Source organism: Pseudonaja textilis, chromosome 1 (genome assembly GCF_049901715.1).
Source record: "Pseudonaja textilis isolate UNSWEBS1 chromosome 1, rPseTex1.2, whole genome shotgun sequence".
NCBI lineage: Eukaryota > Metazoa > Chordata > Lepidosauria > Squamata > Elapidae > Pseudonaja > Pseudonaja textilis.
The window spans coordinates 187,652,296-187,679,087 of NC_141990.1; the positions used below are offsets into that span (position 1 = coordinate 187,652,296).

The 26,792-nt window shown below is 38.2% G+C and overlaps 1 protein-coding gene across 3 annotated transcripts in view; it reads right to left on the bottom strand.

Moving 5' to 3' along the window:
- The window catches only part of METAP1D (methionyl aminopeptidase type 1D, mitochondrial), an 86,815-nt gene that overhangs the window by 54,417 nt on the left and 5,606 nt on the right, over positions 1-26,792 (bottom strand). The gene's annotated exons all lie outside the window — the stretch shown is intronic.

Here is a 26,792-nt window from a genome sequence, read left to right on the forward strand (position 1 = left end):
ACACGTGTTAAAGTATATAATGAAATGCTCCCATTTCACTTACTTAATAGTAAGGATTTTTATGTGTATTCCATAATGACCCTTAATTAAGGAAATTTTAGTAATTCACGTATGATTTTTCTTCTGGTCAACAAGATTCATTTGACCCCATCCCAACAGACTTAATTTAATAGTAGCAACAATAATTGCTTTATGTTTTAAAGAGCTACAAGAATCAGAAAACCACATAATTTCAACATACATTAGTGCAAATTCTCTCATGTTTCATCAAGCTATTTAAAAACTTATTTAAACTTCAATCAACATACTAAAAGGTTACCACAGTAGATTCTCAGTGTAATGGCAGGAATTAAATTTTATATAATTTATGTGTCTATTTCAGTATCTATCCATTTATACCCACCCACATATATTCAAATGCAAAAAACTGAACTCTTCAAAATGCTAAACTATATTAGTACAAGTTGCAAACATCGACCATGTACCAAATCACAAATAAATAACTGAAATGTTATTCAGAACAATGGCCATCAGGCTATCCAAGATAAGCAATTGATTACTGGATGAACAGACTTTTGCTCAGTCAAGCATAAAATTACTTGCTTTATCTACGACTATCACGCTGACATAGTTAACATTTATCCACCCAAGTTTAATCTGGTTTCTTGATTAATTATCTCTCTTTATAAAAAAAAGATCATTTGCAACAGGTATAACAGTTTTAAATTTGAAAAGGAATACAGAATGACTATGGAGTGTAACAAATTTAATTGGTTAGCTATTCAAGTTTTTTTTTTTTAACAGAGTTACCAAATCTTGCAAGGAATAAGAAATAACACACATTTTATGAAGGAAATCCCCCAAATGCTCAGTGACACAATGATCTGTGTAAATAGAAGAGAGGGATTAAAATACACATATGCTTGAAAGCCACCCCACATAAATGATAAAGGTTATTTGCAATTCTTTGTAACCTGTGCAAGAGAAGCTGAGGGTCACATTTCACATGCATTAACCTGCACATTGGTAGAAGAAAAGAACAACACAGGGAGTGCCTCAGGCAGAAGCTTAAACTGATTGGACATAGAAGGAAGCACAAGAGCTCTTGAAATTAAAGAAAAGCAAATTTACCCTGTTGACAGATGTTGGTTACATCAAAGCAATGAAACAACTTTTTTTCTTCCTTGAAAGTTAGCTACCATAATCTCATTATCTGCATACCCAAAAGCTTTATCTATATCTTAGATTGTGTGTGTGTGTGTGTGTGTGTGTGTGTGATGCCCGCCCCCAGATTTATAAGAAGAGTCTGGCGTAAGCAGGCTTATTTAAACAACAAGGCATTCACATGGTCATGTCTGCACACCCGTGCTGGTCACGCCATCCATAGCCTTTAAGTTCTAGGGGTTAACTACTTTGGCAGCCAAATAAAACACTGTGTGAGCTGTGCAATTACAGACACAGTCAAAGGGCAGGCTCTATTTTGAAATCTATTTGCACAGACAAGGTCTTCCAATTTAACTTGCAGGAAACAAGCTGGTAAAGAAAGTCTCCTTTTCTCCAGATGCTTTGCACTCTTCTCTGTGGCCGGAAATCATGCTATGGACAGACTCTTAGAAGAAATGTTTAGCCCCCAAGGAAGATAATTCTGCATTTCTCCTCCTCCCCCTCCTCCCTGAAGACTGATCCAGCAGGCAGGAACCCTTCCAACCTACCCTGCTTCTCTCATGCATCTGTATTTTTTTTTTTTAAAAAAAAATCAGAATCCTTAAAACCATTTTCATGCCTTCAGTTTTTTAATTTAACAGAAGACATACACACATAACTTCTCCCTCAGTCAAAAACATCTCTGAAGTCATCAGTTTTTGAGTGGGAGGCCATTGGGCAAGATGCCAGTCATATCTTTGCCTTACAAATAGCTGTTCCCATAGACTTTAAAAAAAAAAGAAAAAATTAAGCCACACCCTCGTCACTAATAATGGCTGTGTATGTGCTTTATCTTTTCCTTTGCTCCTCTACATCAGAAACCCCCAATCCCTGGTTTGTGGACTGGCACCGGGCCATGGCATGCCTGAAACCAGGCCACACAAATAAGCGAAATCCCATTCCATGGGATACAGGCAGCACACATAACCATGCCCCCACCCCCCCCCGCCGCAGTCTGTGGAAAAGCCTCTCTCCACAGAACTGGTCTCTGGTGCCCCAAAGGTTGGGGGGACAATGCTTTACATTACAGGCACACTGACCATTTTTCATGGAAAAAATAAAGGACAAACTTGAAAAAGGGGCAAATCTGAAAGATGAAAAGAAACAATTGTTTGTGTTTATAACTTTGATTTCACAAAGGAAAATTCAAGAGCAAAATCAAGAAGATAAATTATTCAATTAAATAAACCTAAGGGCAGCTTTCTGGTATAAAGCACTGTTCTTTATAATAAGGGATGCATGGTCAGTGTAATTATAGCTGTCCAGAAGGAAATAATTCAAGGCATCTCTTCAATCTTCCCATGTTGTTTGCTCACACTGGTGAGTCAGGGGCCATTAAGGAGAAGGAGGATGACTATAACCCCTTAAGACCATAGAAGCAGATCTTCCCTGTAGGGTTACACACCTTGGCAGATGATTTAAGAGCACTGGTGTCTTGATCTTTTTTGTCATAAGCCTAGTTGCTGCCATGGGATGATTCAGAGTATGGGTGGCAATTTGAGCAGGGTGAACAGGCCCAAGAGTAGCACTGAGCATGCCGAATGCCAGTGGGGCAGACATTGCTCACTATATCTGGTGTAAAATCTAAGTAACGGTACATCTAAGTAAAAATAAAAGTAAAGCAAAGCATAACTGAAGATATGCAGAGAAGATTATAGTAAGCTGTATGATTCCCAAGAGCAGTAACCAACTGAATCAACTAAACCTTTGGGGCTTCAGAAGCAAAAAGGAGGCCTTAACTCCTAAAATGCGGGGAAAATAGCCCAAGTCAGGTTGAGGAATGATTCAGTTTTTGAATTCTTTATTTTTGTTCAAAAAGTAATTCAAAAGTAAAACCCCATCTCACAGTCCCAAATATTTGGGACCTCCCAGCTCTAGGGTTGGGGTTTGGGGGGCCACCAATGAATCCCTGGGGTTATGATCAAAAAAGTCCTTTCCCCGGTGTCCATAAAGCTAATATTAGACTCTGCATTAATTCTTGAATTACTGACAGAATTACTGCCTACTACTTCCAAAGCTATAAATTATGCCAAAGCTCAGATATCAGGTTATTTATTTATTAGGTATTTATTCAACTAGAGAAAAGATGGGCAAGTGATATGAATCTGTTCAACGCACTAGACAAGGGCTGCCATGACAGAGTTGGTGCAGTTCAAATTGGCTAGGCCAGGGGAAGAAGTCAGAAAGTGTGTTCCAAACACCCCATCCCTAATCAGGAAGAAACTTCCTCATTGGGATTTCCCAATGCAAGGAAGCTTGTGGAAGGAATCCTTTCAACTGTATATATGTCTCCTCCTCCCTAAAAGAGCTTGGAATTCAGGACAAAAGGAGGAAGAACCCAGAACATGGATTAGGTTAGGCCAGATTATGCCAGTCAATAGCAAAACAATTTGGGAGGTATATATAAACTTATTTAGTATCTGAGGAAGATTTAAAAGAAAATACTTTAACCATCCATCAGGCTTCCTATCAGGAAAAATAAAAGAGAGGCCAAGAAGCTCATCATCTGGCAACTATTTTATTGATAACTATTTTAATGTTATTTTATTGATAACATTAAAAGAAAGGGAGATTACATCTGAATAAACCATTCATCTTGAAAGATCTGCATTTTTTTTCAACCAGAGTTATGTCACATATTTTTAAATAAACTGAACTAAGGAAAAGATACCATTTTGCAAGAATAAATATGAGAGCTAACAAGCTGAATTAATGTCTTCCCTTGAAACAATTCACCTTGAGCCAGGGTAACTTCTACTCGTTTTAGTTTCTCTGTAAAATAAAACGCTTCTCTTCATTCAACAAAACTTAAAATCAAAACTTGACAATATCAAAACATAAATTACATAGATGATGTATATTTGATAGCTGTAGAAAATGGGTTATATAGTCTTGCTCAGATAGCCGCCATATGGTTCTTGTTTTGCTTCTCTCAAGTCAGATAGGCAAAATTGCATAGCCTATTTAGCCACAAATACCGAATACAGGCTCCATAATACATATAATGCAACATATACATTTTATTTTGTCAAGGCACATAGTATGCTATCTGCTATTTTCCACCATCATAATGGCCATTTTGGCTAGACAGAATAAATATCATTAATAGAAATGGAATAAAAAGTAATGGCACACAAACACGGTCACAAAAATAGTGGTTTTTTGGAATACATATGCAAAGCAGAAGTTTTATTATACTACCCCGTTACCCACTAATTATTAATCCAAAGGTCAATAGTTTGAACCGGATGGATAATGCATTTTAAAATGAATTATTTAAAATGCAAGTGAAAGTGGGGGGAAATGGACCTGCCTGGGTTTATTTCCATATCAATTGAAAGGGTTTGTCAAGTCTAGCATTATTCAACGTATTACTGCATAATTAGAAGGATTCTCAAGCAAAATTGTTTAAAGCCTAGGACAACCTTCTTTGGACTGATGTCTCCAAATATGTGGAATGGCCATTCACACTGAAGAGAAGATGCAATCTTACATATTTGGGGGCTGTCAGATTGAGAAGATTAGGAGCGTGGCTATTTGATATGTGGTGAACAAAGGATATTCTCTATTACTATTGTATCCTTGTACTTGATCCTGGACATTGATAGTTTCTTTATGGTTCTCTGGAATAGTGAAACTATTTCAATACCTACGAACAAGTCTCGGTCACAGTCTCCGATTAAGCATTATAGTGAGAAATCTGGGGAATACACTTGTAGAGCATAGCAACATGGAAAATGGGCAAGATATTATCTTATTTCTTCAAATATTTTACTAAAGCTTCTGGAGTAGACAAATTAATTGCAGTCGAACATTGGGTGAATCCCAAGTATGAAAACGCATCTCTCTGGCACTGAATGCGTAGACCTGAAAGCCATTCTGATCCCTTCCTCCAAGGTGATTGTACGGTTTGGCAAAGCCAAAAAATGAAAGCTACAGAGGATGCAGGAACATAGGCCTTGTGATCTCAGAGTCAAACCCATATGCCTCCTTGCACCAGCGTAAGCACGCAATGTATTTCTGCTCCTGTAACACATGTGGCACTCATGCTTCTGGCTGACCACCCACAGTGTATAATGGACCACTAATCTTATCTAGCAGTAGTTTTATGACCACACAAATTGAGGCAGCGATCAAAGTTTAATTCAGAACTTATTAGACTCCACAAGTCTCAAATTGAACAAGGATTCATCAGACACTCTTCTTAGCGAACAAAGAGTTTTGTTAATATCTTCAAAGGTTGCTGGGCTACACTTACATACAAAATTTCATGGTTATGTAGTAACTACATGTCATCTTGACATTTTCAGTTGTGATATAGCTTATTTTAATTTCCTCACTCGGTTGTTTAACATTTTTCAGAAAGCATGGTATCTGAGGTTTGAGGGGTTGTTGTTTTTTTGCAATTCCCTGTGCTATGTAGGAAAAAAAGTATGAAGGCAGAAAATTGGAACATGCTAGAGAACCAAACTCCTATATAAATGTAAATATATATGTATATTTATCCTAATTATGAGCCCTCTAGGTGTGTTGAACATGAAATCCTGCATTTCCAGCTAAGACATAGGAGGGATGGGGGTTGAATTCTCCAGAGCTACACATCTGGAGAGCACTAGGTTGGGGAAGGCTGCTGAACAGGAAGGATGGCAGCCTAAGGGTCTTCTACTCCAATAATAACAACATTCAAGTAATCGTGCCTGGGTCATGACAAATTATGACCCTTCCCCCAGACCCCCCTCAGGAAGTTGGCTTGGAGTCGCTTTTTATCAATGGCAATTGATACTGTGCAACTTTAACAAGCCTGGAAGACAGAAGACGTCTCATTTTACACCCTTAAAAACAAATTCAGAAATCTTCCCCCGATGATTGCTCTAACAGTTGTTCAGAATTTTGTGGTTTGTTTTTAGAGAAGACAGTAAGATAAGTTAAATTAATGCTGCATTAAACAAAATGTTCCAGCAGCCGGGAAGGAGAATAACCATAGCAAAGCTTTATGAGCCTCTATCATTCATGTATTCACCAAAGGGATTCCATTGTCTATTAATAAAACCATGACTAGATGAGAAGGGCTTTCTATTTTTAAAAACTGAGATTCTTAACATTTTTTTAAAAAACACCACTGGCATTTATTTGATGAAAGATATACATCTTTACTCTCAGCATAGCAAAAAGATTCTTAAGAAAGCAACAGCCTCTGTACTCCTTTTCTCTGCCAAGATTAGATAAATAGCAAATTTTAGAATTGTGCAGAATAAGGCAGCAGCGCTGATAAATGAAACACTGGATCCAAAGGCTGGACAGAGCATTAAAAAAAAAAAAGCTTCACACATGGTTATTACCAAAGGAATAAAGGCTCAAACAAGCCAATGACATCTGGCAAATTTCAACTTTTAAAAACCTAGTTAAAAACAGCCCTATTAAACTGCCAGCACTTCACTTAAAATGGGAAAACCTTAACATGTTTGTGAGACGGTACAGATTGTTCCTATATTTAATGCATTAAAGGATTTAAAATCCATCCGACATGGCAGGAAGTAAAAATTTCTACTGTCACTATTACAACAGCCAAAAACCTGTCTGTCATCAGGTCTAATATTTAGATTTTTAAATTCTGTACACAACCCTCCTAATGAACTGGTGTTAAGGTTAAAAAATGGTTAGAAAATCGGGACCCTAACTGCACACTGGGAACATATTAATGCATATTTGCAGATCTCCATACAATTTATTTAGAAAAATTCCTATTATCTTTTTTGTAAAAGTGAAAACAGAAAAAAAGAATTACAACTGTAAAAACTATTATGCGTGTAAAGTACACATTACACTTGTAGTCCAGCATGCTAATACATCCAAATGGGTGTATTTGTGTGTTAAGGGAGTAATCCCTTCAATGCCATTGTCTTAAGGTTAGTTCATAATACTGTACTTTCCTAAAACTCCTTTAATGAATATATTATTTCCTTTACAAAAAACACGAAGGAACAAATCTGTAAGTGGCTGCTACAGATGCAGATGAAGAGTTCTTTGACTTTCCATATCTAAGTGATTGGTAGCATTCTTGCACAAAATAAAGCACATTACAATTCGGCAAGTGCAACTTTGTGATACTAACTTCAATACACTTGAGCAATTGCAGTAACAGTTGTTGAAATCTGAAATGAAGCTTTTAATAAAATATTGCTTGTTTGGAAATGACATCTAGCAGTGACTGTTTCCTCCTCTGTGTCAGGTGTTGGTTAATTACCTGCATTATCTTGTTTTATAAGCAGCAGTTGAAGCATCAGAAAACACTATTTTATACATTATGGGGTTAACTTCCTATCGAGAAAGAATTTACAAATGCAAGGTACAAGCCTAAATTCCTCAGCATGCCCATGAAAAAAGGAGTACACTTTAGATAACTTTGATTCCACTATAAAATTAAAGTATTTCCCCAACAAATTTAAACAAAGACATTTACATTTCATTTGGGGTGTGCAAAGTAACAGGGCTGTGAGTAGGTAGGGCTATGGTGGGTGAAACCAACAAGCTGTCTGACATTTTTAAGATGCAGATGAAGTTTGAAAATATATTTTTGTATCACAAATCACACACTGTGCAAGGGAAATGTACCAGGCAAAAGTCCAATAGAGGCTAAACTTCCATGCCTTTATTGTCAGTTGTTATTATTGTTTTCATGTCATACCACCACTGAAGTGTTTCATTTTTGGATATCTAGAAATATTTATCCATACATGTGCGGCATTTGATTAGATGAATACATTTAACAGACGGAGTTACAAACCTGCTAGAAGTAGGAGAAAAAAGAATACGTTTTTTGTTATAGCTATACATTTTTCCTTCTTTATTGCATAAAAAGAATCCGTGTTTATCAAAAATTGTGATGAAAGTAAAATTGTTTACTTTTTCAGCACTATCAACATGCATAATTTCTGATAGATAAAAAGCAAAGCACTCCATAAAAATTGCTCAATCACTGTCAATCATACAAGGAAAATATACATAAACCCAAGCACAGGAAAGGAACTATATTAGATGCACACTGAACAGAAGGTCCCCAATCTAACATACAAGAAACAAATAATTATAAATCACTTACACATCTTACAAAACGGTCAAAAAGTGGCTAACTACCGAAATAAGTTCAGCATTCTTAAGTTTACATATATTTTAAAATGCTGCAAATTATGTCCCTCTTTATAGCATTCTTGGGTTTTATTTTAAAGCCTGATTGTTTTCTTTGTTTCCAAACGGCTGCTGAAAATGATTTTTCCCATCTCAATTATTGATAATTTGCCTTTTAAAATTAAAGATAAACTGCGCTATGAACAAAAATCAATATGTTTTATTCTCACAAATTAATATTACTAAGTTAAAGTGGAACAGAAAATGGTATATAAAATATTAACATCAAATTGTTGGATTATCACAAATGGATTTTCATCACAAGGAATTTTTACAAAAAGCAGGAGAAAGAAAAGCTAAGCGACTTATTTCTCAGGAGACTCATATGGGATTGTGCTGTGAATTATTCATTGTAGCTAAATTAATAATAGTATTTTAGCATATAGCCCTTCTTAATGCTGATAGTAAACATGGTTGAGTAATATTTTATACTATTATTAGTGCTAAATGCTATATAATTATTTCATAATTTAACATGTACTTGTATATTTCACTGGCCTGAAAGCTTGAGATTTAATGTTTGGTGTGTATTTCATTTTTCATCTGAACACCGGATATTACCCAATGTTAAATGGGTTAAGAGTATTTTATATTAACATTAATCATTTAAAACAGTTAATGTAAAAAAAAGCGCTGAAAAGATGAAAATTGTTTTTAAAACCACTCACATATACTACTTCCAATCCTAGGCAAATTAAAATTTTTAAAAGGAGGCGTTTGTGTTCACACTTGAGGAACTATATTTCCACTATGATTGGTAGGATCAATGGATTGTCAGCACAGGTGCATGCACACATGGACACACATACACACAGGTCCATTGTTTGTTTTTTTCTCAAAGGAAACTTGCCTCAGTGACAAACATGAAGTAGAGAAAAATAGATACAGGCATTTATCGGTAAGAATTCAGGTTCTGACTGAAGAAAATAGGGGCTGAGTGGTTCCCAGAAAGTGTCAAGGCTGCAGTTTTCAATCTTAAACTAAGAGACTGTCATATGTAAGGCCAATTTTTATACAAAGCAAATTGTCAGGACATTTTAATCTGTAAATAAATATTAGTACACAGAAGTGAATGTCTTCTGATCATGGACTGAGCATGCAGTGGCCAGTCAATGCAAATAAAGACAGCCTTGAAAACAAATTTAGAAGCGTCCAGCTTTCACAGACTGCCTCTTTCAGTCCTGGCCTGTTGCTATCTCTAATCCAGACATTGCAAGATTTCCTCTTGGTGTCCAAGGAACTCACATATTTTAATCATGTTAGTAAGCTTTGCTCAAAACACTTATTATTATTATTTTCCTCCTTACAATCATACAAACAGCAAGGCACTTTTTTCCCCTCCTTTAGAATTTAGAATAGAATAGAGCTGGAAGGGACCTTGGAGGTCTTCTAGTCCAGCCCCCTGCTCAAGCAGGAGACCCGATACCATTTCAGAAAAGTGGTTGTCCAGTCTCTTTTTAAAAACCGCAAATGAAGAAGCGCCCACGATTTCTGAAGGCAAGCTGTTCCACTGGTTAATTGTTCTCCCTGTTAGGAAGTTTCTCCTTAATTCCAGGATGTTTCCAACCATTGTTTCTTGTCCTGCCTTCTGGTGCTTTGGAGAATAATTTGACCACCTCTTCTTTGTGTCAGCCCCTCAAATACTGGAATATTGCTATCATGTCACCCCTAGTTGTTCTTTTCTCTAGACTAGCCAAACCCTGATCTGACCCAGGCTTCGTCAAACGTAATTAAACACAAACTTGTTTTAAAAGGAAAACCTATTTTAATGCAACGCTGGGAATTATTTTCATTCACAGCCAAAACCAAACTTAAACAGTTCCCCAAGATAAGCACACACTTATCAGTGCTGTGGAATGCTGCCAAAAACAGAAGTATCCAAATTAATTATAACAGTACCAGAAAAAAACGACCAGAATACACAGAGCTTCAAGGACTCAGAATCTATTGAACTGCTTTGTTTCCTGCAAAGCTCTTCATCATTGAGGTCTGACTTTTATCCCTGATGGGAGGGGCAATCACCTCCCAGCCTTACTCCCGAGTTGCCCCTTCTGCTTCAGCTGCTCTCACCTTCTAGCAGTTCTGTGCACATGCGCACTGGGAACAGGCTCCCCTGGGTCCTCTGCTTCGCTGCTGCCAGACTCCAAAGGCTCCGAAGACAGCACCCCACTCCCAGATGGTCCTGGCCCCATCCCTGCATCGGACACAGGACCCTTGTCCCAGTCCTCTCCAGACTCCCTGACTTGTTCCCTTTCTTCCTCACTGTCCGATACCTCTGCCATCTGCACCGGCTGCCAGCGAGCCACGACAAACCCAAATCCTGCAACCATTCTTCATCTTTTAGACTCCAGGCTAGGGGTGACAAACTCATGTCGTCATGTGATGTATTGTGACTTTTTCCCTTCACTAAAACGGGGCTGGCCTGGCCAGCACACGACGCATCTGGCCCGCAAGCTGCAAGTTTGACACCCCTGCCTTTGATCAGCTTAGTTGTCCTTCTCTGAACTTTTTCCAAACTCTCAACATCTTTTTTGTAGTATGGTGACCAAAAAATTAGTTGCAGTATTCCAGGTGTAGTCTTAGTAAGGTTTTATAAAGGGGTACTAACACTTTATGTGATTTTGATTCTGTGTTTCTGTTTATACAACCAAGGATTGTATTAGCTTTTTTGGCAGCTGCTGCACACTGCTGGCTCATATTCAAGTGACCATCTGCTAGGACTTCAAGTTCCCTCTCACAGTTACTATTTTTTCTCACCTAATCTGTACTTATATCTTTGGTTTTTCCTCTTAAATGCCTCCATTTTCCTCCTTTATATTACCATCTTTAATTACCTAGTGCATTCATTTGCATTCTTTCTTCATTCTTGTCAGGATTGGCAGAAACACACACATTTCACAGCTCAGTACAAATTTTATTTCACAACAGGTCATTGATTACCTTAATTTCACCACTGAGCTACTGGAACTACTTAATTCATGGAGATGTACACACCATTTCACCAGTTCTATACTACACAGTTTCTGTGCAATGGCTCCCAAACCCAAATGCATAAGGAATCTACTTCACACCTAACCATTTAATGTGTTAGGCCATAATATATATAGTTCCCATAATGTGTGAGCTCAGCCATTATAATTTGTAAATTGTGTTTTATAGTTTTTTGTTTTGTATGAACCAGGCCTCCAGAGAGGTGTTTCAACCAAGGGCCGTGCTGTGCGATAGACCGGTTTCCCCTGCCACTGCCTTCTCCAACCTTTCTCAACCTAGCCTATGTGGGTACATTGGATTTAATCATCTATTATTGGTTTTACCAAATGAAGATAGGAGAGTTGTGAGGGGCCCCATGCAGGAAAAGAGTAATTTACTTTGACTGGCAGCAATTCTCCAGATCCCCAGGCTAGGATCTTTGCTATCATCTGCTTCTTGATCCCTTGACTTGGGAGAAGTTAGGAACTGAACTTGAGGAACTGAACACCTTTGTACACAAAGCATAGCCTGTAATATTGGACTATGGGCTATTCCTGCATTAACTGAGGCAAAAAAAAAAGACAGATATGCTATCTTCCAAATATCTGAATGCTACTCCCTGCCCTGGGCACGGGATGAGCAGAGAACTGTGTACATCAACCCGCGTGAAATATAGCACAAGGATTTTGCTACATTATCTCACCCATCATGTTTTTTTCTCCCTACTCTGAAGCAGCCTCGAAACTCCACATAGAGTCATAAAAAATAAATTGCATCAAATCACTGGGTGCAATGGCATGGAATGATGACATTTGATCGCAACCCCTGCTAGGTTAACTGGTGATGAAGGAGCTGTTGAAGAACACTTGCCTGGGTAGAAATGAGAGAGAAATAGAAGACCCTACATCTCTATAAAAGCACACAAAGGATTCGGGTGGGAGATTTCACACAATTGCTAACACTGAAAAGCCACCATGAGATATTGTTTTGGCAGAGAAGTGATTGGGCTGACCTGATCTCGTTACTTTGCAGTCATGCAACAAACCCGTTAAACTAATCCAAACCTGATCAGACGTGTCACCCCCTGGTGACATTTCCCTTTTTTGATTAAGATGGCAAACTTGCCACTTTAACCCAAACTGGCTGAAAGATCTTTGTTAAACAGTAACAGGTATAAGTAGTGGAAGGCTGGTTTCTTTTTCTGTGGAGTCACCGAGAACAGGGGTAGGGAAACATATTCTATATGTCCTACATTTGTATACTAAACAGTCCCATTCGAGTCAAAAATAGATTTCCCCCACAACTGAAAAACCAGTAGGCCACAGATGGGGAACCTTTTATGGCTCACTCAGGAATTCTGAAAGTTGAAGTCCATAAGTGATAGAAGAGCCAAGTTTCCCTAGCTCTGGCCTAGAATTACAAAACTTATTGTAGCTGCGCAATTACCAAAAGACAAAGAAGATAAATATTTAGCTCGCCAGTATTTTCTTGGAATCCAGTGGACTTTTATAGTCAAAAAAGGACAGAGAGGCCATTGTATCCAAATTATAATATTTTTGCAATATTTCAGGAGCCATAGTGTTTCCTGAACATCCGAAATACAACTATTTCAGAGATCCGCAGCAACCTGCCTTCTCACCACAAATTTCCATTTCGCAACAGATACCCAGGGATCAAGTTATCCCATGCCTACACCTCAGAACCTGGGGATGGCCTATTCTTATTCAACACCAGGAAAAAGAGGAAGTTCTAAGCTCTGATACAGATAGTCCTCGACGTACGACCACAACTGAGCCCAAAATTTCTGTTGCTCCATGAAACATTTGTTAAGTGAATTTTGCCCCATTTTACGACCTTTCTTGCCAGAATTGTTAAAAGCGGATTGCTGTGTTAGTTAATAACATGGTTAAGTGAATCTGGTTTCCCCATTGTCAGAAGGTTGCAGAAGCTGATCACACGGCCCCAAGGCACTGCGGCCGTCATAAATAGGAGTCTGTTGCCAAGCATCTGAATTTTGATCATGTGGCCTTGGGGATGCTGCAACAATCGTAATGGTCACAAGTCACTTTTTTCCCAGGGCCATTGTAACTTCGAACTGTCACTAAATGAACTTTTGTAAGTCGAGTATTGCACTGTTCTACATGCCTCTTTTCTTTAAGAAGAGAGGCAACGACAGGATAACCAGTGTGGAGAAAGTCTAGTCAGATTTATCTGTCTAGAGACAGTAAATTAGTACCTGCAGATTACCACAATACATATGCGCATCTACATTGTAAATTTGTTTTTAGAGCAAGCAGGAAGCTTCTAAAGTGCCAGGGCACAAGGGATAGAAGAACCTCCTGACTAAACAATGGGATGGGCAAAGAACAGGTGTCCACAACTCATACCTTGAAGAGGGGAGAGAAAAAAACAGCTGGTGTTTTGCTGCCATGTATTGTAACCACCGTAGAAAGTGGCTTAGATAACTTCAGCAGCTCCAATCTCTTTAATCAGCAGGTAGGCAATTAATCCTCTATTCAACAGGCTTCTCTGAAGGCCCTGTTTCGTGACTCTTTTTTATTCAAAATGCATGTATTAAAAATAAAGTTAAAGTGCTTGGATTGCAGCATCAACAGCATGCATTTAATATGCTGCTCTGCATTACCTCTCCTCCACAGAACAAATCCATCTTCTGTGTTGGAGGGGGACTGGGGCATACTTCAGGGAGAATCTATTACCATTCAATACAAACAATATTAAATTAATTTTTCATAGGGAAGAAAACGAGTGAGAAACGGTGCCAGAGGCAATTTGTTCCTACCAAAGAGTGAACTTTAGTAACAGGAGTAACAATCAAGGTGGTTCTGTGTTTGTTGAAGCTCACAAAATCTTTCCTTAGGGTCTGCACCTCCTGTTTTGCATAATATACCCAGCAGAGTACACAGAATACTGTCTGTGCGGTTGTCACTGGCCAGTGTTGATCAGTCTGGAACATAATAGCAATGGCACTTAGACTTAGATATTGCTTCACATACAGCTCTCTCTCGGCTGTTTACAGAGTCAGCCTATTGCCCCCCAACAATCTGGGTCCTCATTTTACTCACCTCAGAAAGATGGAAGGCTGAATCAACCTTGAGCCTGATGAGATTTGTCGGCGACCTGCGGAACTGGCAGCAGAGTCAGACAGTGGGGAGGAACATGGGCCAGACCTGGAGTCAGGGGAGTCAGACGAGGGATCTGCATCTGACACAGAGGTGGGGCCAGGGACATCTGAGAGTTATGTGCTGATTCCAGAGCCTCCAGAATCTGACATCAGTGAGGCAGAGAAACAGGGTGAGCCTGTTCCCAGTGCGCACTTGCGCAGAGCTGCCAGAAGGCAAGAACAGTTAAGACAAAAGGGGTGACTCAGGAGTAAGGCTTGGAGATGATTGGCCCCTCCCATAAGACATAAAGGAGGAGCAAAGGGACAGGACCCTTTGCAGGAAGCAACTCGTTCTGGTTGGTTTACAATCTGAAGCTCCGTGTTGACTTTGTGCTCCGTTTGGCCTTGTACAGCTATTGGCAATTTAGTCATTAGCAGCATTTCAAAGGAGATAAAGGTGGGCGCTTATTCTTATCCCGAAAGACTGTAGCAGACACTATAACCAGTATAGTACAGAACCAAAAAGGGAGTCTCTTCCAGTGTGGTATCCAGAAACCTTATGGTTAGGCTTTATCTGTGAATTCAACCAGCACAATTTTATTCAGAATCTACAGGCTGACTAGTTAAAGAATTAATGCAGTTTTTAACCACTGTTGCATTAGACGGCCCTCTGGAAGCCATGGGTGGTTCACAAAAAAAGCAATAGTCTGACTTTATTCAAAAGGAAGGTGACAACATGCAGAAACAAGTCCCTGGTCTTAATTATACTGTTCATTTGCAGCAGTTTGAATATACAAGGCTCTAAGACAACAGCAATGAATTTTGTGCACAACAATAGACATGTTTCCTGGACTGCAAGTAGCTGGAACTTTGCCTGGGGTTTTAGATGTTTGTCTTTATTTTAAGCATTATGAAAACAATGCAGTCTCCCTTGATGTATTATGTGCCGTGAAGTTGCTTTCGATTACAATCTATCCTTAACCCATTATTTCAGGTCTCCCAACCGATGGTCTCTTTTCCTTTCCTTTCCTTTCCCTTTCCCTTTCCCTTTCCCCTTCCCTTCCCTTCCTAATATGGTTACAGCAGCAAATGTTTAGCATCATACAATTTGGGACCCTAGGTCAAATTTGTTTCCCTGACAATATAACCCCTCAACATTCTAAATAGGAAGGCTAAAAAACATAATATATGCACTTTGTATGATTAGTACAGGTAATCCTCAATATACAAGCACAATTAAGCCCAAAATTTATCTCACTAAACAGACATTTAAATGAATTTTGCCCCATTTTATGACATTTTTTGCCACAGTTGTTAAGTGAACTGCAGTTGTTAAGTTAGTCAGACAGTTGTTGAGTAAATCTGGCTTCCCCGTTGACACTGCTTGTCAGGAGGTTGCCAAAACTGATCACATGACCCACAGGGCACTACAATCGTCATAAATATGAACCAGCTGCCAAGCGTCTGAATTCTGATCACGCAACCATGGAGATGCTGCAATGGTTGTAAATGTGAAAAACAGTCATAAGTCACTTTTTAAAGTGCTATTGTAATTTCAAACGGTGACTAAATTAAGGGTTATAAGGACTACTTGTAGTCATTCTTAGGGAAAGAAGTTTCCTTATTCAACCAATTTGTGTATTTCATAGAGCGGTGTATTGTTGAATCTGAATGGAAATAGAAACCAGAAATATTACCACTGGATGCTTTATTCATCTTGATTGAAAGTTACCTATGTAAATGCTCCAGATATGTACGGGTATGTCTCTAAAAGGACAGCTGTTTCCTTCAGCACTATAAATTGCAAGTTCAATACCATGATTTTAGATTCAGTATTTAATGATGTATAATTTATAAATGGAAAATTTAATCAAACTTTAAATATATTTTGCTGCTGTTCTTAGCACTTTGTCCTACATTTTCTTACAATGAAGCCTATTAATATATGATTTGAGGAGGGGGCTCATTTTTCAGCTGGTTTATCCCAAAGCTTGATGCTGGTTAGGGCTGGAAAAGAATGACTGGCTATTCAGTCCTACAAAGGACTTGAACCCAGATCTCCCTCTCTTAGACCAGCAGCTTAATCACCACGCTGGATATTGGTAAGCTAAGATATATGGAATATCTAAAATTACACCAGCCTTTCCAAATGCAGTTTTTTTTTTTTCAGAAAGAAAACTTATAGCATCTGTAACCAACTTATGTTGAAATATTTTCCTGAGGTAATAATTTGATCTTTATTCTATAGACATTCCATGGGCAGCTTAATTCATTCCAGTGTTCAAAGAAGTGTGTTGCTTTATAGCAAAAAGATAAAAGGACTAAGTGACAATGGAGAAGAAGCGCAAATGGAGATCCTTTCAGCAAGAAGTAAAAAGTGAACTGCAGTCAATGATTAATATCGGAACCTTTCAGTTCAAAACAAATGTTGGTTTCAGAAGATGATGTGAGGGCAAATGAAACCTAAGATTAAAAATGGTTGGGATTTTCACTGTTCTAACAGCCTGATATCTGGCAGTCCTAGTTTCTCATAGAGAATTTCCAGGATTGCAGGTCCCTGTGGGGAACTCTGGGGTCTCTTAGATTAGGCTGCACTCGGGAATTTTAGGATGTGAATGGATTTTAGGATGAATGGTTACAGCATTAGTATGAAAAGGGCCACTAATGCTAGGTATATCGAACAGATTAGTGGAGTGACAACACTGAACATATGGCACTTATGGCAAAGCACATCTTGACACTTAGACAAAGCACATCTTGACAAGATCAGATTGGGGAAGGCTGAATCGCACCTTTGAAGGAATGGGTGGTAAACCATAACTAGGTTTTTTTTTTGTAAATGTTATTTGAGTTTTCACAACAAAAATACAAATAAAACTTTTTTGAAAGTAGCGTAATCCCGGGTTACATTTCTTCGTACAGACACAAATTCAATTTCATGCTCATTTTTATGTTCTATTCCATATCTTATTACTGTTTTACATTTTCTGTGTAGCTTCTCCCCTCTTTTAATTTTCTCAATTTTATTTTAATTATCTCGTCTCAATTCAAATCATTATATTTATAATTTTTGTCTGTCCTGTTTCAATTATCTATTATCTTTTCTCATTAAACAAAGTTTCTCCTGTAGTTACTGACTGGAGTATGACGCCTTTATATCTTTTACGTTTATCCATTTAACTCTTATTTAGGCTTCAATATATACCCTAAAGTTATAACATTCAATATAATACATAACTTCCATTCGGATTCTGCTTGGTACATTCTTAAAATACACACTATATTTTTTTTAAAAGAAAAAATTATAAATATATGTAATTAAAACAAGACATTCCATTCCAATTCAATTCTATCATTAATATTAATATTCATTAAAATCTTAACTTCTTTAACATTACTTTTCAATTAAATATCATACTTCTATGAGACAATTATAAGCTTTCCATAATTAATTCCCCCCTTCACTTATATTTTATAAAACATTAACTAATTAAATATTCCCGTCCCTTCCTAATTCAATTTTCTCATTTATTTTATTTCACTTATTTTATTAACAAACATTTCACTAAATTACACTATTTTATTCCTCATTTTAATCATACATTGTTTCCAATTTTCTAAAGTTATTTCTATTTCTAATATAACAATACTATCTTATGTACCTTTACAGAATCCCTTTTTCAATTAAATTTTCACCCATTATCTCTAAATAGGTCCTGTTTCTCTATATCTTGTTCCGGTCCTTTGTAACTTCTTTTCCTTTCCTTCTTCCCTCTCTTCTTCTCTCTCCCCTTTTTACCCCCTTGTCTCTCTACCTCTATTTCTCCCTTCTGTATTCCTCACTTCTAGTTGCTTTCCAGTATTATACTTATTTTTTGAATTATTTTTCTTTTCTTTGGTTGTTTTTTTAAGTCTTAAATTCTCCATTCTCTTTCTCCCCTTTCCTTTTTCTTCTCCACATAGAATTACTTGTTCATTAAAGATGGCTTCTTCTTTGTCCCAATCTTCTTGTTTTGCAGACGTTTCCTGTTGTTTCTCATAGTTCCAAATCTCCATTTCTAAGAGTTGAAAAACAAAGCCAAAAGAACCCCTCCCTTCTTGTGCATCTTCTTTATACTTTTTAAGTTCCATTTTCAATTCATCCAGAAGTAGTGCCATTGTATAAATTTTTAAACAACCACCCAATTAATTTTAGTCATTTAAATGCAAGAATCCAAAGATCACCAAGTAATCCAAATAAAGCAAGTTGTTTCTTTTTGCTCTTTTTTTCACTTTCTCTTCCTGGGGTTCTACTGTTTAGTTACAAAGTTTCAGTTAAAATGTATCTTTTAGAAGTCTTGTTGAAGTTTTACTGTAGATTCTTTTTAATTCCAGGCAGTCTCCTCCCTCTTTCCAGATCCTGCCCTTTTATTCTTTTTCTCTCCCTTCAGGTATGATATTCCCCTCTGAAAAAAAAAATCAGGGCCGGCCAAAAGAGACCCCACGCCGCGTGCCAAGAAATCGCACACACAACACCAATGCTACACACCCTTCCTTTCCAGCCTATCAGGTGTGGATCAGCTCTGGAGCTGGGCAGCCGCTTCCCTGGTGGCGGGGCCGAGGTCGCCACCCGGGGAGCGCCCGCTGTTTTCCCTCGCCAGGGCCGGGCGGTGGCATGTTGCCCTGCACTGCGTGGCCCCCATCTGGCAGTGCGCTTCTCAACACGAGGCAGCCGGGTTGCTCAAGGAGCCCAGCCGGCCAGGCGAGGGGAAGGCAGCGAGGGCCCTGCCGGGCTGGGGTGGAAAACCCGCTTGGCAAGGGGCCGGGGAAGCCTGCAGGCGGAGGACCAAGCACACTGGGAGGCAGAGATTCGGCTGAGGCCATCAGACGGAGAGACGGCTGGTCTGCTCCGGTGCCGCTGCTGCTGTTGCAAAGTGCTGCTGCGGCTCTTCCTTTCTGCCTTTCCCTTCCTGAGGCAACGCGGGACTGGAGCTGCGCAGAGCCGCACCAGCGGTAGCAACTCCTGACTCAGGGGGCCTCCGAGGGGAGGGGAAGGAGGAGGAGAAGGGTGGGGGGGCGATTTCCAAAAAAACCAGAATTCTGATTTTAATCGGAAGAATATTATGTCTGCCCTTCCTGCTTATGAAAAAAAAAATTAGTGTCCAGAAATCTTTATTATCCCTTTGACATTTTGTTTTATTTTCAGCTTAATTGCCTGTTGATGTCAAAGCGGATTTTTCCGATTTCTTATTTAAGTCTCTTAGTTGTCAGTGTAGGGAAAGGGAGAGAAGAAGAAAAAAAACACCAAACCTTTCCCTTTTCACTTTCCTTTGCTGCTTCCGACTCTTCTTTGGGAGGGGCTATTTTTTTGCAAGTTTAAATTCCAGGGTACCTTAGTTGTTGCTTTTGCAATAACCTGGTCAGCCAAAACTTTCACTTCTTATCTTCCTCCTGCACATTCTTTTCTGGTTGAGTTCTTCTTTGAGGTGGCCATTTCTGACCACCGCTGCAACCGCCTTCGGGAAAGGGAGTAATGGCCAGCTGAGGAGGAGAGATGTGGCTCTCCTCAACCCTGCTGGCAGTCTCTCCCCTCTTCACCAACTCTACGAGGTGGCTTAGCCCCGAAACCAGCTGGCTCGGGGCACTCCAGAGGGGAGCCCGGACTGAAACCGCGCACGATCGCGGATTTCTGTCTGTCGCCGAAGGAACTCAAACCGGAAGCAACCATAACTAGTTTTTGATGTAATTTGGAGGCTACAGTTTTGAAATGGAATATATCAATCAAGATCAGTTTTCTGCAGAACTTACACTAGTTGAATTTTCAAAGCGAAGTATCATTATGGAGGATTAGTTATTTTTATTCCTATTAGTAGCCACAGGCTAGGCACAACTCCCAAAATAAAGTCTAGGCCTGTGTAGATTATGTTAGGTATGGGGAATAATGTATTCTTCCCCAACGTGGTACTTCTTTGAGCTTCTGAGCACTGCGTACACCTCCTTGAGTTGTGCAAATTAAAGGTAGGATATAAATCTAAATAAATTATATACATTCCCAGCTACTTTGCCTTTGACCAGGTTAAAACAGGAGCTACTTTTAAAACTATATCAACAAGTTGTTGACATGTGTAGCAAATTTTTCTCTTTCACTATGATTTTAATTCACATCAATTTTGATGAAAAATTTCAGTTTTCTCTGAAATACATCAGTTACAAACATCAGTAACTTGATGCAAATATCTCTCTGAAAGTATTAGCTACAATGTCATTATTGTCATGGGTAGCAACTTCACACAGACATCAACCCAAACAAGATGATATTGCTGTAGCATAAGTAAGTAGTAACCACAATACTACTCCTGCATTATTCCAACACACGCTTCATCTGTATGCTTCTCAACTGACATATTATTTGTGAAATCTTTATTTTCTCCTGAGTTCCAGTTCAAAAGTAAGATGTAAGATCTTTGCTCCTAAAAAGGTCAGTGTAACATGCAAAGAGTGCTTGGTGATGTAAGTGCCACTTATCTAAATGAGACTTATGCACACTTGTTAGATGGAGAATAGTGGCAGTTCTTTGCACGTATGGGTGATATAAATAACCCATTATTTATGGAAACAATATATCTGGAAGAAGGTCATTTTAAAGCAGATAATGGTATTCAATTTAACAACCAAAAGTCTGCATACATGCTGGATTCACAGGCTGCTCCATATACATACAGTAGGTTGTAACTGGGGTTTTAGATGCGAATTGTTGTGTGTGGAAACTGGAGAAAAGATGGTTTCAGCTGAGGAAAGTTCAAAAAGAAGAGGATCATTTTGAAGAACTACAATAGAATACAGAAGATAACAAATACACTTTGGATATGGGTTTTTCTCTTTTACTATTATACAGGATTTCATTAATAAACATATACAAATTTATGCTTAATACTTTTAATTGCCGATTTCCATCAAGTTTGGAACCAATTACTCAATTTCCCATAGAAATATCGCTTTGAATAGAGCAAATTTGAACAAGGTAACCATTTCATGGGATTCATTATCTACACTAATCGAAACCTGCCTGTATATTGTTTGATTTTCTACAAACTCAGGATTATTTCTACACGAGAGATGTAAAGCAATAACTTTCTTTAAAAGAAGTCACAGAAAAAGTTGAGACGCATACAGAGTTAGAGCATCTATAAACACATAATAAATGTCTTTAAACACTTACTGTGAAAAGCACAAACGAGAGCTTAGCTTTTATATCCTTGCTTTTAGAGGTGAAAAAAAGACCCTTAGGTCTTGCTTTCCTACGTTAATTGATTTATTTTCTGTGATCCATTGTTAAGATGGTACAAATCACATCTCAGAAGCATAAAATACATGTCTCTAGTTCTTAATTTCACAAGTGTGATTTTTTTTTTCTTCAGGAAAATACAAAATTATTTCAAGTATAATAAATATACCATTCCCCTTATAAGGGCCCAGAACCACCAAAACCTGGTAACGGGTTGCTGTGAGAGTTTGGATCAATTTTTTTGCTGATAGAATAACTCAAATCTTGATTCTCCATGGGCAGAATCAAGAAAGAACCTTGTGATATTGGCAGGACTTCTCTCATTCTGTGAATCCTAAGAAAATAGAAAGGATTTTGGGATGTATGAGTACCGCCATTTGCAAACTGGACCCCTGTCAGCTCTGGAAAGGACAACACTAGCTCTGAAGCAGCAGATGTCCAACTTGGGGATCATCCTAGATCCATGGTTACTATTGTGGCTAGAGGAGCTGTACCCAGCTTCAGTTGCGGACGCTTTTGTACCTTTTCCTGGAGAAGAAAACCCTGGCAAAGTGACAAACACCTTGTCACTTAGATTACTGCAATTTGCTCTACATGGGGCTGCCTCAGAAGCTCCTTGCCACCCACTTTAACTCTCCAGGATGTTCTTGACCACACCAATTTACTATTTATTTATATTTTTCCGGGTAGGTGGGCTTACTTGCAAACAAAGCAGATTGACCTACAACCACAAACCATTTTTTTATTCTTAAGTATATAAGGTCTGCATGTGGCTGAAAGGTGTTTTGCATTCTATCAATTTCCTGATTAATTATAATATTTTTAAATAATTAAAACTGCACCCCAAACATAATTATTTCATAAAGAAAAAAAAATTACTAAAAAGGTGAGAAGCTTTTTCTATGCAGTTATTCTGGAAAACCCAGAGAAGACATATATGGGATCCCTGCTATTAATAAACAATTGAATGAAAGTATTTTTGTTTATGAGCTTCATCTGAACTTCCATTATTACATTACAAAACAAGAACAGACAACTTCACATTCCTTGATGAGAATAAATGGAGAAGACACACACACACAAACAACTTATTCTTTTTTTTGAAAACTGGAAAAATAAAATATTTGTTTTCATACTCACCTTTTACATCAACGTAGACTCAAACTACAGGTTGGATTTCTACTTACAGAAGCTTACATTTCTTGCTCATTAAATAAACTACTGGCACATTCTCACTCAAGGAAGCTGATCACAAACCATATATTAATATCTTACCAAAAACAGATAACCCGATATTTTCCTATCTCATCACTGCTTTGTAAACCTGGATGCAGCTCCATTTTAGTGGACCTGAACTATGCAATGCAGCATTCTGCTGGGTTTTTTTTTCTCCTCAAGTGCATCCAGACATGGCATAATAATCTGCTACCTACTAAGAAATGGTTCCAGATATAGTCAGTCACAAGAACTGATGGACAGTATACAACTTAACACCCATGGTAGACTATTGATACTCATTATTTGCAATGATGAAAAACATCGGGTGGAGGAAGGTTGTTTATTCTTTGTTGTCATTTTTCTGATACTGTGTTTTTGCTATTATTTCTAATTTAGATATGCAGTTGTTGCTTCTATTGTTTTTCATAACATATTTCAGACAATTTCCTTCAACCAAGAAAAAAATTAACTACGTTAATAAGATAATAATCATGTATGAAAGGCCTCAGATATTATGCATCCAAATGTATTCACATCTTCTATTATAGATTATCCTACTTAGCCTCATTGCTCAACATGTAATTTAAGAACCATACAACTGCTCAACTATGAAATATGCATAGCTACCAGGATTTCAAAAGGAACAAACACCATGTAAATGGGTGGACCAAAATTATTCTTTTAATGTTATCATTAATTGTTTTTGATATAAATAAGCTGTGCTTTCTTTAGTCACTGTTGTCAGATCATCTCTAAACAGCAATCAAGACTCAGTGTGCATTTAATGGGTTGTATTTATTTTACATAAGAGATTTTACTGACACCTGAAAAAGAATTTCATCCTGTACCATAATTCAAGGTTGTAACATAATGTATAACAACTACAAAGAAAAGGATGAATACGAGAGCTGAGCCTTAAACACAGTTTTCTTTCAACTCCCTTGTGAATTCCAATATTCACCCCTGAATTCCTTAACACAAGGGATCATGTTCACCACTTACAAGGGTAAATTTGGGCTCCAATCCAGCTAGTCTGCCTGTCTAATACTGATGAAAAATTAGGCGCCACCAGATAACAGTAGTGATCAGAAAGCCCTTTCAGAAGCTTGTAACTGTTAACAAATGAAATTAGTACACTGCTTTAACTAAAGGTCTTCTTTCCACAGCATGCAATAAAAGGAAGGTACAGACCAGGGAGTTGACAGTCAACCATCACCATCTGTTCCTCTTCTTGGTTTTGTGAAATGCTCATTTCAATTCCAATTTGGTGAGGTTGGCAAAAAACTGGAATATCCATATAAAAATCCATGTTCGATTCATTTATTAAAAGCAAAGCAAATCATAATGGAAATTAAATACCATCTTTATTCTTTCAAAATGAAGAAATCATTTCCCCCAAACTTAAAATCCAATTTTCCCTGAAATAAGTAGAGGACACACCTCCCTTTGATTTTGATTTTACTGCATTCTTTTTCTATTTCATTTTTATGCCACTTAGCACAGCAAGTATGGTAGTGATGTCACCAGAGAAAAAGGGATGGGAATCTTATCACACACATGCCTTTTCTTTTTTTCTGCTATATTTAATCTACTTTTTGGAATAAAAAAATAATAAAATTAATTAAAATTAAATTAAAATTAATCTGTGAAATCTCCCAGAGGTTTGCCATTACTTTTAAAAAACAAAAAAAATGGTATTTTTTAAAAGTTTGCCACCAAATTTTAACAATGCAATGTTGAGGGGCATTTGGGAAACTGAAGGTTGCCTAGCCACGAGTGCCCATGTGGTATCTGGCACTTGGGTCCCCCACTTACTCATCCAAGAGAGCTTGCTCAGGATTATGCTTTGTCTCCGTTATAAGCAGCGAGGGATGCAGCAAGGAATTTTCATTGCTTTCTCCTGTTCCATAATGCGGGTTCACAGCGCTATCGCGCTGGATGACTGGAGAAGCAGTGAGACGTTTTCTGCCCTTCTAGCAACCCCCTCCCCTCAATATTGCTACTCAATCACAACAAACAAGAGTTAGGAATAAGCAACCCTGAGGCCCTTTCACAGATATTATAATAATGCCATTTTGAATTGGTTTTCTCAGCACAAATTGTAAAACCAGCGGTTGTGTTTACAAACCTTAACTGTTGTCTATGGCTCAGTATTTTGTTTTAACTGAGGTGTTGTGGCTTACTTAACGAACCATGGTTTTAGGATGGGACTACGAGGGAATCCAGCCTCAGGATCATGGAAGAAATAGGGAAAAACCAAGCAATTCTACTTAAGACTGCTGCTTCTTTGCTCTCATTAGTGGAAGGGAAGCAGACTTTTGTTTCACTTCTCCCAGTTGATTAGGGAAAATTGGACAAGATACCTGCTGGCTGCATGTGGCCCATCAGTTGCCAAACCTTCCTCTAATCCTCTAATCCTTCATCAACAGAATGAAAACAGAGCAAATTAGTAGATTGGAGAATTATTGCTGAAAAAAGAATAATCAGATAAGAGATATAGGTATATTATTCTTACTTGTAAAAAGATCAGACACAACGCAGCCAAAGTGGATCTTACATATTAAATGTTATATTTAATTGACCACTTTTCCTCTCTTTTTTGCATGCTATTTTTTTTCTTTGTTGTTGTTAGGGTTGAATGTATGCTTTGGTTTTGTTTTGTTTGTTTTACTGTTTTGCATTTATGATAAAACAATAAATATTAAAAAAAAAGATCAGACACAACATGGTGCTACAATAATATTTAAGTACAGGTAGTCCTCGTCTTACAACAGTTCATTTAGTGATCGGTTAAAATTACAACAGCACTTAATAGTTGTATGTATTCTGTGTATATACACAGGGGTGGGATTCAAATTTCTTAACAACCGGTTCTGTGGGTGTGGCCTACTTTGTGGGTGTGGCTTGGTGGTCATGTGACTGGCTGGGCATGGTTTGTATGTACATATTATATTTATGTAAATATTGATTATTTTAATTAAAAAAGAGCAAGTTTTACCCTAAATCAGGCAAAGCAGGCAGGCAGATTGAGTTGCTCACAGAACCACAGATTCACTTAGCGATCTATCTATCTGCAATCGGTTATCTGAGTCTGTCACATAAAATTTGCTTGCAAGCAAACTCATAAAATTTGCTAGCGAGCAAACTCACAAAATTAACTCACAACACACCATGTATGTAAATATTGAATTTTTTATTTTAAAAAAAGAGCAACTTTTACCCCAAAGCAGGCAGACAGATTGAGTTGCTCACAGAATCACAGATTAACTTAGAAATCTATCTATTTGCAATTGTCTACCTGAGTCTGCACTGAAAAGCTTCAGTCCTAAGGAAGGTTTGGCTCTGCTTTTAGATTAGCTAGAAAGCAAGAAATCCAAGGATTTCCTGATTTCTAGCTAATCTAAATCTTCTGGCAGAGCAGAACAGCTGATGGTCGGGGAAAAAAAGGAAAAATAGCAGTGGGATGGCTCACATGCCAGGTAAGGACTAAGTGGATGGGGAAGGGTGGGGCCAGCCGGTGGAGTGATTTGCCGATTCTCCGAACTGGGGACAATCATGTGTACAATGTTTGCAAGAAATCATCAGCTGTGCTGCCTGGACAGCTGACAAGCGCTGCGCTCGGGTACACAATGTTTAAAAATCCTCTTGTTTCCTGCGTTTTCAACCTCAGCTGTGCCGCGCAAAGTAGCTAAGGAAGGAAAAGCAAGGAATAAAGAACACCCTAGAGCCCGGGCAGATGGGTGGTCCAAACACCGAACCGGCTTGGTGTCAGCTGCTCTTCGCAGTTACAGGTTCTATAGAACTGGGCCGAACCGGTAGCATCCCACCCGT